Raw genomic sequence first — 10,209 nt, 5'->3', positions numbered from 1 at the left:
GTGCAGCCCAAGGCCCGAGAGCGGGTCCCAGCCGCTGGTGTCCCCTCGGGCTCGGCGTGTGTCAGCCCGAGCGAGGGGCTCCGCTCGCCCCCATCATTGCTCCGCTCGCCCCGGCACCGCTCCGCTCGCTCCCATCATTGCTCCGCTCGCCCCCGGCACCGCTCCGCTCGCCCCCATCATCGCTCCGCTCGCCCCCATCATCGCTCCGCTCGCCCCCATCATTGCTCCGCTCGCCCCCGCCATTGCTCCGCTCGCCCCCGCCATCGCTCCGCTCGCCCCCATCATCGCTCCGCTCGCCCCCATCATCGCTCCGCTCGCCCCCATCATTGCTCCGCTCGCCCCCATCATTGCTCCGCTCGCCCCCATCATTGCTCCGCTCGCCCCCGCCATTGCTCCGCTCGCTCCCATCATCGCTCCGCTCGCCCCCATCATTGCTCCGCTCGCCCCCATCATCGCTCCGCTCGCCCCCGCCATTGCTCCGCTCGCCCCCATCATCGCTCCGCTCGCCCCCGGCACTGCTCCGCTCGCCCCCATCATTGCTCCGCTCGCCCCCATCATTGCTCCTCTCGCCCCCGCCATTTCTCCGCTCGCCCCCGGCACTGCTCCGCTCGCCCCCATCATCGCTCCGCTCGCCCCCATCATTGCTCCTCTCGCCCCCGCCATTGCTCCGCTCGCCCCCGGCACTGCTCCGCTCGCCCCCGGCACTGCTCCGCTCGCCCCCATCATCGCTCCGCTCGCCCCCATCATTGCTCCGCTCGCCCCTCTGCTTTGGGCTTAGCTCTGGCACGGAGCATCTCACTTGCATCAGTGCAGAGTTATTCTGTTCCACGGGCGGCCTCCCAGGCGTGAGTTTTAAAAGCTTACTTAGTGAATATCAGATTTCATATCGTTTCATCCACCGCTTTCCACGCCAGTCTCTAGGCTAAGGACTAAAGCATTAATTTAACTCCACACCAGTTTGCTGCTGATCTCCTTTCCCTTTCCCCAAGATTCCCAAATAACAAGCACTACCATTTCCCTAGCAGGCACTCCAAGCCCACAGCATCATAAAAGCCAAGTGAGGCCACGACATCTCTACAGGAACACGAGAGGAAATGAGACCCAAGACACTCATCAGCTGGTAGAAAGTAGAAACTATTTCCGTCTGCTCCTGGGTTTAAAGAATAAGCTGCCAGGACAAAAGACTGTGGAAAATGTTCTGTTGTAAAGACTCACAGTAAATGAAAGAGGTCAGCAGTGACACAGCTGCTAAAGAGACAGTAACTGCAGCTAATTGGATGGGCTGCTGCCTGGGTCTCTGAATCCTAAGGATTTGCCTGAGAAGTATTTAAAGTTTTCAGGGTCTTGCCATCCATGCGTGGTATACTGAAGTCATACAAGAAAAAGCTGTTTCTTTTCCCTTTCTTTTATTGTTAATGTCTTGAATACATCATTGTGTCCTCTTTTATTTTTTTTATTTTTTTTTTAGAAAAAGCAGGTGAAGGTAGGTAAAGGATAAGAGCTGCAAAACTCTGCACACACAACATTAATGGAAACTAAACATATTTTAGAGGTGGGCAAAATTATTTCTTTGCAAAGTTTCTCATTACAAAAGTTTTAGCACTTGGAATGGCCAGTTCCAACATTTTCTTTTTTTTTTTTTTGATTTTTTTTTTTTTGTTAATAATTAAAAAATAAAAATCCTGTTGGGGTCATTTAATCTTGTCATCTCCAATACAGCATCTATCTTCCTTTCTTAGCACATTTCTGTTCTTTTCCTGCTGGAGATAAGCTGGGGAATTTGCATGCTATTTTCTCACTGACTCATTTTCCAAATATGGCCATTTAACAAATATCTTTTCTGCAGGCAGCCATCCCCTTCAGAGCCTTCATAAAGGAAATTACTCAATCAATAAAGTTAATTTTCTCTCCCCCCTGAAGCAGCCACCCACCTCAGCAGATGCTAAGAAGCAGACTAAAACAAAACTGGAAACCTACTCAGATCCAAACATCTCTTGCCAATGTCCTCCTGTAGCTAAGGTTGAAATTAATACTTTGTCTATACTAGGAAGAAGTGCAAAGAGCAAGACTGTGTTCTGCTTCTCTAATTAGCTGACTGAAAGATTAATAAAGAGCAGTGATGAGCTCTGGTCCATTCTTGCTAAGTTTAGACTCAACCCACTTCTGTGATAAATACTGTTTTCATGTTGAACCAAATTCAAAGTTGACATGAACTTCAGTGATGTGCACAGCACAGATTACCACCATTCTGAAACTGTCCCAGTGGGACAGAAAGAACCAGTCCCACCGGCTAGTTTCATCCCAGGATGAGATCTGCACTGGAAATAAAGAAGAGACTCACCTGGAAAGCCTGAGGAAACCCTGCAACATCTGGATAATCCTTGGGACACCCTCAAAACCACTTGGGAAGGGTCTGTTTTTGCAAATCTGTGGGAATAAACAATAGCATTGATCACAGGAACGAAATGCACAACAGCACCTGCTTTGCTTCTTCTGTGTTTTGAATAAGAAAAACAAAATTTAGCATTGTATATACTAAAAAGGGGATTTTGGGATCAAATCAACTCTGCTTTACATGAACCTGATGTTCACAGAGAAAGTCCAGAGTTAAGCTGAGACAGTTCAGAATTAGGTTCTTGTGCATAAGGATGTTCAACCTCCCCGATTTGAACATGTTGGCAAAGGCAACATAGAAGTTGGCCTCAGTTTAAATTTCTGTGCCAATCACACTTGGGTAGAAGGGGCACAGATTTAGTGAGTTCACTAGCTGGTCTTAGATAAAGTTTAGAAGAAAACAGAAAAATGAGGGTTCCAATTTAATGTTTAAGAAAAAACCAAAAAATATAGGTGTCTTAGGAATATTATCAAGACAACTTACTAGCAGCTGAAGCAGAGCTCCACAGAGACAGAAGGCGCAGGGAGAAAAAGAAAATAAAAAAGCACCCAGCTAAGAAGAAGAGGATTTCATGTGTAAAAGATGCATCAGATATTTCTCAGAAATGCACTACCAATGTAGAGCATTTTTCCTTGCAGTATGTAAATTGTAAGCTATGAAAGGTGTGAAGGAACTGGGATCATCAAGTCTAAGTCCATGATATGAACTAAAACCAAAAGAGAAATACTGTGAATAATGATTACAGAAAGAATGAAAGGAAAAACTAAATACCTAGTATTTAGTAGGATTTTAGATTAATATAATGCATTCTTAACTGAGTACTGCAACTCAGGGCACTTATAGAACAGACCTACTCACATACCCAGTACACCCCTGCTGTCTGCAGCATCAAGGGTCTCACTGTCATGGGCCCAGCAGGGCACTATTTATGTTACAGGTAGCACCAGTCAAGAAACAAAATTAGCCCATCTCCCAGAGTTTATCTCCCAGGAATCTTCTGAGCAGAAAGACAGAAGGAGAGACAAATCAACTATGATCCAGTGTAGGGCTGGGGAGGGATGCTGCAGATGGTCCAGGAGCCTTCCTGTGAGTTTGTGCCACTCATTCAGGTGGGATGGCAATTTTCCACAGTATGGGCTACTGGGGGAGGATTTCCCTTGCTTTGATGTCGTGCTAATAAGGAAGGGGTTGAGTGCTAAGAGAGCTTTGCTTTCAGACCTTAGCAACTGCACGTACCTGTGGCTGCTGGTTTAGCAGCAATTTCCATCCTGCTGACACAACAAGCACTGGGGAAGCTGGTTGCAAAGAAATTAACCACTGTAATTTCAAGCAGAACTGTTGCTGTTAAAAGGACAATGACAGGTTAATGACAAACAGAGGGAAATCTTCTCTAAGGAAATCTGTTAAGTCAGTACCTGATTTGATAGGAGATCCAACCTGAAGGGATGGAAGTGGGTTAACACAATGCAGCTGGTTTCCTACATGGGGCTTCTGGTGTGGAGAGCAAGCAGAACACCCACTGCTGCTGGTAAAATCAATGGCAAAAGCTTATGACTTCACAAACCCGTGGGCTGCTTCAACTGAATTGATACTAAAAGATGGTGGGCAAAATTTTTCTGTGATTTAAACAGACATCTGTGACACATATCATATATCATGAACTTAAAATGTGGAGGTCCAGCAGATAGCAGATCCATATCTACAGCTCCAGAAGATGAGTAACTCTTTCTGTTATTGCTGGGCAGCAGAGCACCAGGTCAATTTACCCTTGTTCTACATAACTACCTGCTATAAATGCCATCAGAAGAGTCCAGCTCCAGCTGTGTCACATATGGAAAAGAACAAAGATTAAGGATATTGCTAGAAATGTTCAGCACATCAGAGACTGCAGCTGCACAGTGGTGTTTAGTGTGTCATCCTGCCTGGGCATGGACTCACTGTTTTACTAACACCAAGCTCCTAAAAATCAGGGCTGATGACAGACTGCACACAGATGGAGTTTCCAGACCTTAAGATAACTCTCCACACCTCCTCCCCAGCAAGAACATCTGATCTGCAGCAGTTGTCTCCTGCATTTAAACTCAGTTTTCACCAAAGCACTGCAAAGGTGGTTATGTTTACAGTTCAAAATCTCGACTTGGACACATCTGAGCCCAGGGGAAGGCTGCTCTGCACTGATAATTAACAGCAGTAAATTAAACACCAACTGCTTAGGGCTCAACAGGAAAAAGGCTAGATACTAATGAACATGGAGAACATCCACAAAAACATTAACAAGCTTTTTTTTTTCCTCTTTTTTTTTTTTTTCTTATTTCCTTAGCTTTTACTTTGATATTTTAAAATAAGCTATTTTTAAAGCTAATTTTAAAAAAATCTTCTTTAGTTTTTTCTATTTAATATGACATTTCCATTCACATTACCCTCTTTCTTTTGCTGTAGTTGTATTTGCCATACTTGTAGTCTCTCCAAGCCTCTGAAGTTCTCATAGTGTGAGTGGAGGAGCTTTGCCTTTTGGTCTTCCAGCATTGGGCTTTATCATTGCATTTAGAAAAATAAAATGCCAGGGGCTTTTGGAAAATTGTCAAAAGGTAATTTTTCTTTGAATGCAAAGCACAAACTCTACATGCATCCCACCCTTGACAAAAGATCTGGGTGTGGGTCAAAGCTAAACAAGCCTTGATGCATCTGATTCTGAAGAACCTGAGGAACTTCTCCTCCCATTCCTTGGGATGGACTCCTGTGCTGGCCTTGTGTCCCACCCTGGAACCTGGGTCTTGCATACATCCACATGGCTTTGCTGAGAGCAATCTGCTTGTGCTGGGTGGCTGCTCCCCAGTCTTACTCAGAATTGCTTCAGCATCTGGCTGTTACTGTCTTGCTCAGGTATTTGTGGAAGTCAGAGAAAATCTAACCACCTCCTTTTCAGAGTTTTGTAGAGGCACAAGTGGAGCCCCTTACAGTGTTTCTTGGAAGGGATCTGTGACTTTTAAGCATTTTTAATGCATCATTCATTGATCATCATTCTAAATATTGCTGATGCATGGAGACATAGGGATTCAGTTCAGCTTTGGCTTCCCAAATTAAAAATATTTATGTGCCTTATAGTCTGCTACACTAGAGGTGCTTGTACCTGTTGTACCTTTTAGAGATGAGTTCAATTGATCTTGCACTGAAGTGGAAGTGAACACATCTAAATTACAGAGTCAATGGAAATAATCATCTGGGAGGACTACATTTGGATGAATTCTCTGAGCAGCAGGTGACAACCCATGATGCTTTAGCTTTTGGGACATTTTATCTTTTCTTAGAAGCTCTTAATGGTATGAAGTACTGTCCAGTGCTCACTTTCCCACAGAAACTTTTGATCAATATTCACAATTGTGCACTCCTTACCACAGTATATTCCTTACCACCATCCTTATTCCAGTGGTTCCTTGTGGACAAATAAAAGCAGAGCAGATGATACAGCTGCTGCACAACAGGTGTTTTTCCTTCCCCATGACCTTCCCAAAGAATTTAGCAACAAGAAACCTGTGAATCCACAGGCTCAGGCACTGGGTTTCACAGCCTCAGTCTCAAGCTAATGGCCACACCAACAAGTCTCCTGTTTTCTGAACTTCTGCCTGCAGCCCTATAGAAAGGCTAAAGGATCCTTTTCTACTGTTTGCCAGGTCAGGCTCTTTGCTGAGTCTTAATGTGAGGCTGCAAACAGCAGGTGAAACCAAGTCTACACTTCCTAGTAGCAAAATGGGAGGACATTTAGAAAGCACAATTTATCTGCTGGCTATGTACTTCAACCTGACAGCAGTTAAGGATGTGGGTGATATTAAGAATGTTTATTGGTGAGAGGTCACATACATGGTATTTGTACAAATGCACATACATAGTATTTTCTATATAACCCATGGACAGACACCTTGTCCAAGGTGAAGTGTGGTATACAGGCAGTCTGGCAGTGACCTGAGCTCTGTGAGGGTTCAAAGCCCACAGCCACTGTCTCTGTGCTGCCAGTTTCCCTGCAGAGAGCTGCAAATAGCTCAAACAGTCCTGCCCCAATGCAGCTGGGGAGCTTGTGCCCAGCTGGCTGGCTCAGCACTGCTCTGTGGATGCCTGGCACACCCCTGCTTTGGTGTGCTGAGCAATTGCCTTCACATGGTCCTCTCTGTGATGTTACATCTCTGGCAATTCTTGTCCTCACCTATTGTTGTGAGAACTACCAGTGCTGAAGACTGAATTTCTTACAGTCTATTCAAATCTAGTTTTAGCCAGTCTCCTCTTGTGACTAGCAGTAGATGACATCAGGATAATTAGTCTATAGCCCTTTCCCTTAGAAAAACAAATGGCTCTCCTATCACATCCACCTTTTTCTCAAAATCTAAAAGATATTACAAGGAATAATTTAGCTTATTGTCAGCTTTTTTAAGCAGTGATTATTGGAGCTTCCCCATGCTGGGAATTGAGACTATATTAAGGATCATAGGGATAAAGCATTTTACTCCTTTTTTTTTTTTTTTTTTTTTTTTTTTTTTTTTTTTTAACCTGAGAATTTGTTTGCCACAGAATAGTGTTGGCATGGAGTAGGAGCTGCAGGCAGAAATCAGTGTTTTGAGGCTGAATGCAGATGGGAGGCAGCTCACTGTGCAGTCACTGAAAAGGTTTACTGGCATTTTCTCCAAAGTCAGGGAACAGACCTGAATACATTTAGGTGTGAATTCTGATTTCACATTACTGTTACCTTGAACACTTCTCTTGCACTTGAATTACTTTCTTGGGATGAGTTGCTCTATTCTACTTTTACCTATGGCCACGTTGCCATGGCAAAGTCACTCCTGCATGTGTATGTTTTAAATACACAACCTACAAAGCACTTTGGGTTCCTTTGAAATGGTAGACATCTATTTTCCAAGTGATTTTCTTGTTTTAAATACAACCTGTAAAACAAATGGAGAACATGCTATCAGCAGGCCAATTTGCATTTCCACAACACTAGAAATCTATGTACACATCTTTCATGTTACACATATAAGTATTTTTTCAGCACAAGCCTTTACAGGATCAGACATCTACATAACATATGTTTGGTATCATGCTGTTATTACGATGTGACATTAACACCTTGTTTTTATAGCAAGTATAGAAGATTAAACTATAGCAGCCCTGGGTCAAAAACAACAGTGCAGATTTTTTTCCTTCATAGTATCACTTCTCTAAATAAACTATATTAGCATAATGTTTGTATTTATTTTTATATAAACAAAAATTTTGATTGGCAAACATTTTTGATTTTTTATGTCTCTGAATACATTTTTTTAAAAAGTCAAATTACATGGGTAATGCTCTGAACATGCAGATTCATCCACTCAAAGTATTAGCCAGAGAGCTCTTTTATAGCAATTTTTCTGAATAATGAATAAAAACCAAGTTGCATATTGCTTACCTCAAGCAGTGTAGTAATTTGTTTTTGCCTATTTATAAGGTATTCTGGAAGCACCTTTTCAGTCTAAGAAGAAAGATTCTGGCAACCAGCAGAACGTGGAAAGAGGGGTAGGCTGACTGCTGCAAGTTACAGAACTCTTCAGCAGTACAGATCCATGCCTTTTTTGTCTCTTGTTCCAGGGATTTTGATTACCAGGGAATAACAATCTGAGCTGAACACTTGGAGAAAGGGTCTGGAAGAAGTAATTGCTGTTTAGCATTACAAAGCAATCCACACTGGAGATGAGGGCAGTACTCAGAGAAGTACAGGCTCTACTCTGGATGCTGTTCTCTTTCCCTGTTAATAGCATCAAATGCACTCCATGAGTTCTTTGTGAGTACTAAGGTGCTTTACAAATCCAACATCATGAACTAGCAAAGCATGGGAGCAGCAGTGAACTTTGCTGAGCTCACTTTTAAAGATGTTTAGAACTCCTGATGCTGGGTGTAGCACAACATGAAGAGCACACAGAGCACTCTCTCTACGTCTGCACCATTCCTGGCAGGTTGTAGGGAATAAAACCCACTTTAGAAACTAGCCAAGACAAAATGACACCACTTTGAAAAGGACATGGACAGAGAAATTAAAGGAGGAATACTGGCTAGTAACAAGTTCTGCTGGTTCTGGAGATGTAGCAGGACATAAATCTGTAGAGGTTGCCTGTGGGCAGCAAGACTGGAGGTCTTTGGGGGCATGGGACACATACATGTATAAAAGGATGACATTAAATCCAAGGCATTTAAATTGTCTGCAAAATTGGTTTTAAGTACAGCTTTTTTAAAGTTCCTCCATATCTAGAAGTGCACTTACTGTCATTATTTGTGTACTATAGGAAAGAACAGACCATTACCTATAAATAGTTTAGAAAAGATACAGTGGTTTTGAATATAAGAATGTTTTATTTCCCTGTGAGAGTTTAATGGGATAAATGCCAATGCTTTTATGAATTGTGAATGCAGCAGTCTTCTTTCCAAATGAAGATGTTGGAAGTGTGCCACTGGAACAAGGTGCTCATATTACATACTGCCAGCAAATTTCTGTTGCTTTAATGAAACCTAAATTACGAAAGCCCTTTTCTTCTGAAAAACATTACTCTTGCCTATAATGACATTGCATTGCACATTCTCCTCTAGAATAAAAGAGGAAAAAATAATTAGGGTAGAAAGCAATGTGAATCACAGTTCCAACAGGGAAATTCATGTGCTACACCCCAGTGTAAACAGCTGTTTGTATACCACCTACCTTCCTCCTTCTATAAAACATAATCCAGCTTGATGACTTATCAGGCATTTGTTACTATTCTTGTGCTTGGGGTTTTTTTCCCCACAAGGATTCTCTTTTTAGCTACCTGAAACAAGGTAATGATTTAGAATAATTTAATCACTGCATTTTAAATTGAAACCTTGCTTGAGGAAAAGTTCCCTATTTAGGAGTAGAATTTTGCACTTATATACAACTCAATTTCTGTTTAATAAATAATGTAATGACATTACGTAGGAGTTCTATGTAAAGTTTGGGTTTTTTCACTGAGTGATCTTAAGTTTCAAAAACACTTTTAGAAGGGAAAGTATTAGTTTATGATCTTTAACAAAATTGGAGGTCAAATATTCCATGTTAAGAAGGTCCAGAGAAAGCCATTGAGGCTGCACTGCTTCATCTGCACAGGTTACAGAGCAGCCAGTGGTGCCACATCTGCTCTCTGCTGTGAGCCTGTTAACAGCCAACTGCAACATAACTAACAAATCCTATTTAATCACATGAATGTGTTGCAATGTGCTACATACACCTTCACATTTTATGCTCAAGCAATATTTTTTTTTTCTGCTAACATATAGAAGGATTTTACAAAGATACAAAAATGTACTTTGTTTCAGATAATTTTAATTCAATCAGCAATCCTTTCTATTATTTCCAAATCTCAGCCACATCTCAGAGCTCATGTGGTGGTGGTTTTGCAGGTTTTGTAGGAGCATCTTAGACAAAAGGTGCAAGTTCTCTTGAATAACAGGGCTCCCTTCATTGTTTTTCTTTTAGTAATTGGAATAATTGCAGTAAAAGTATATAGTGTGAATAATGTTACTTCACACCAAGAGCTCACTTGTAAGGATATCTTCTACCTTCCAATTTGCATGCATGTTTATTTTACACTACCTGAGAGTTAAAACAGCTCAACGACATAAAAAAGGCAAATGCACAGAATAATAAATACTACTGAAACCATATTGACTCAGAAAAACATCAAAAAGGGAGAGAACAAAAAGCAGTGAAATTAGGTTAAAAAAAAAAATTGTAGAAGCTCAAGCACAAAACCTCAAGCACACAGTCACACTGTAACCCA

Source organism: Erithacus rubecula, assembly GCF_903797595.1.
Source record: "Erithacus rubecula genome assembly, chromosome: 9".
In the NCBI taxonomy this organism is placed as follows: domain Eukaryota; kingdom Metazoa; phylum Chordata; class Aves; order Passeriformes; family Muscicapidae; genus Erithacus; species Erithacus rubecula.
This window is presented reverse-complemented; position numbering follows the sequence as displayed.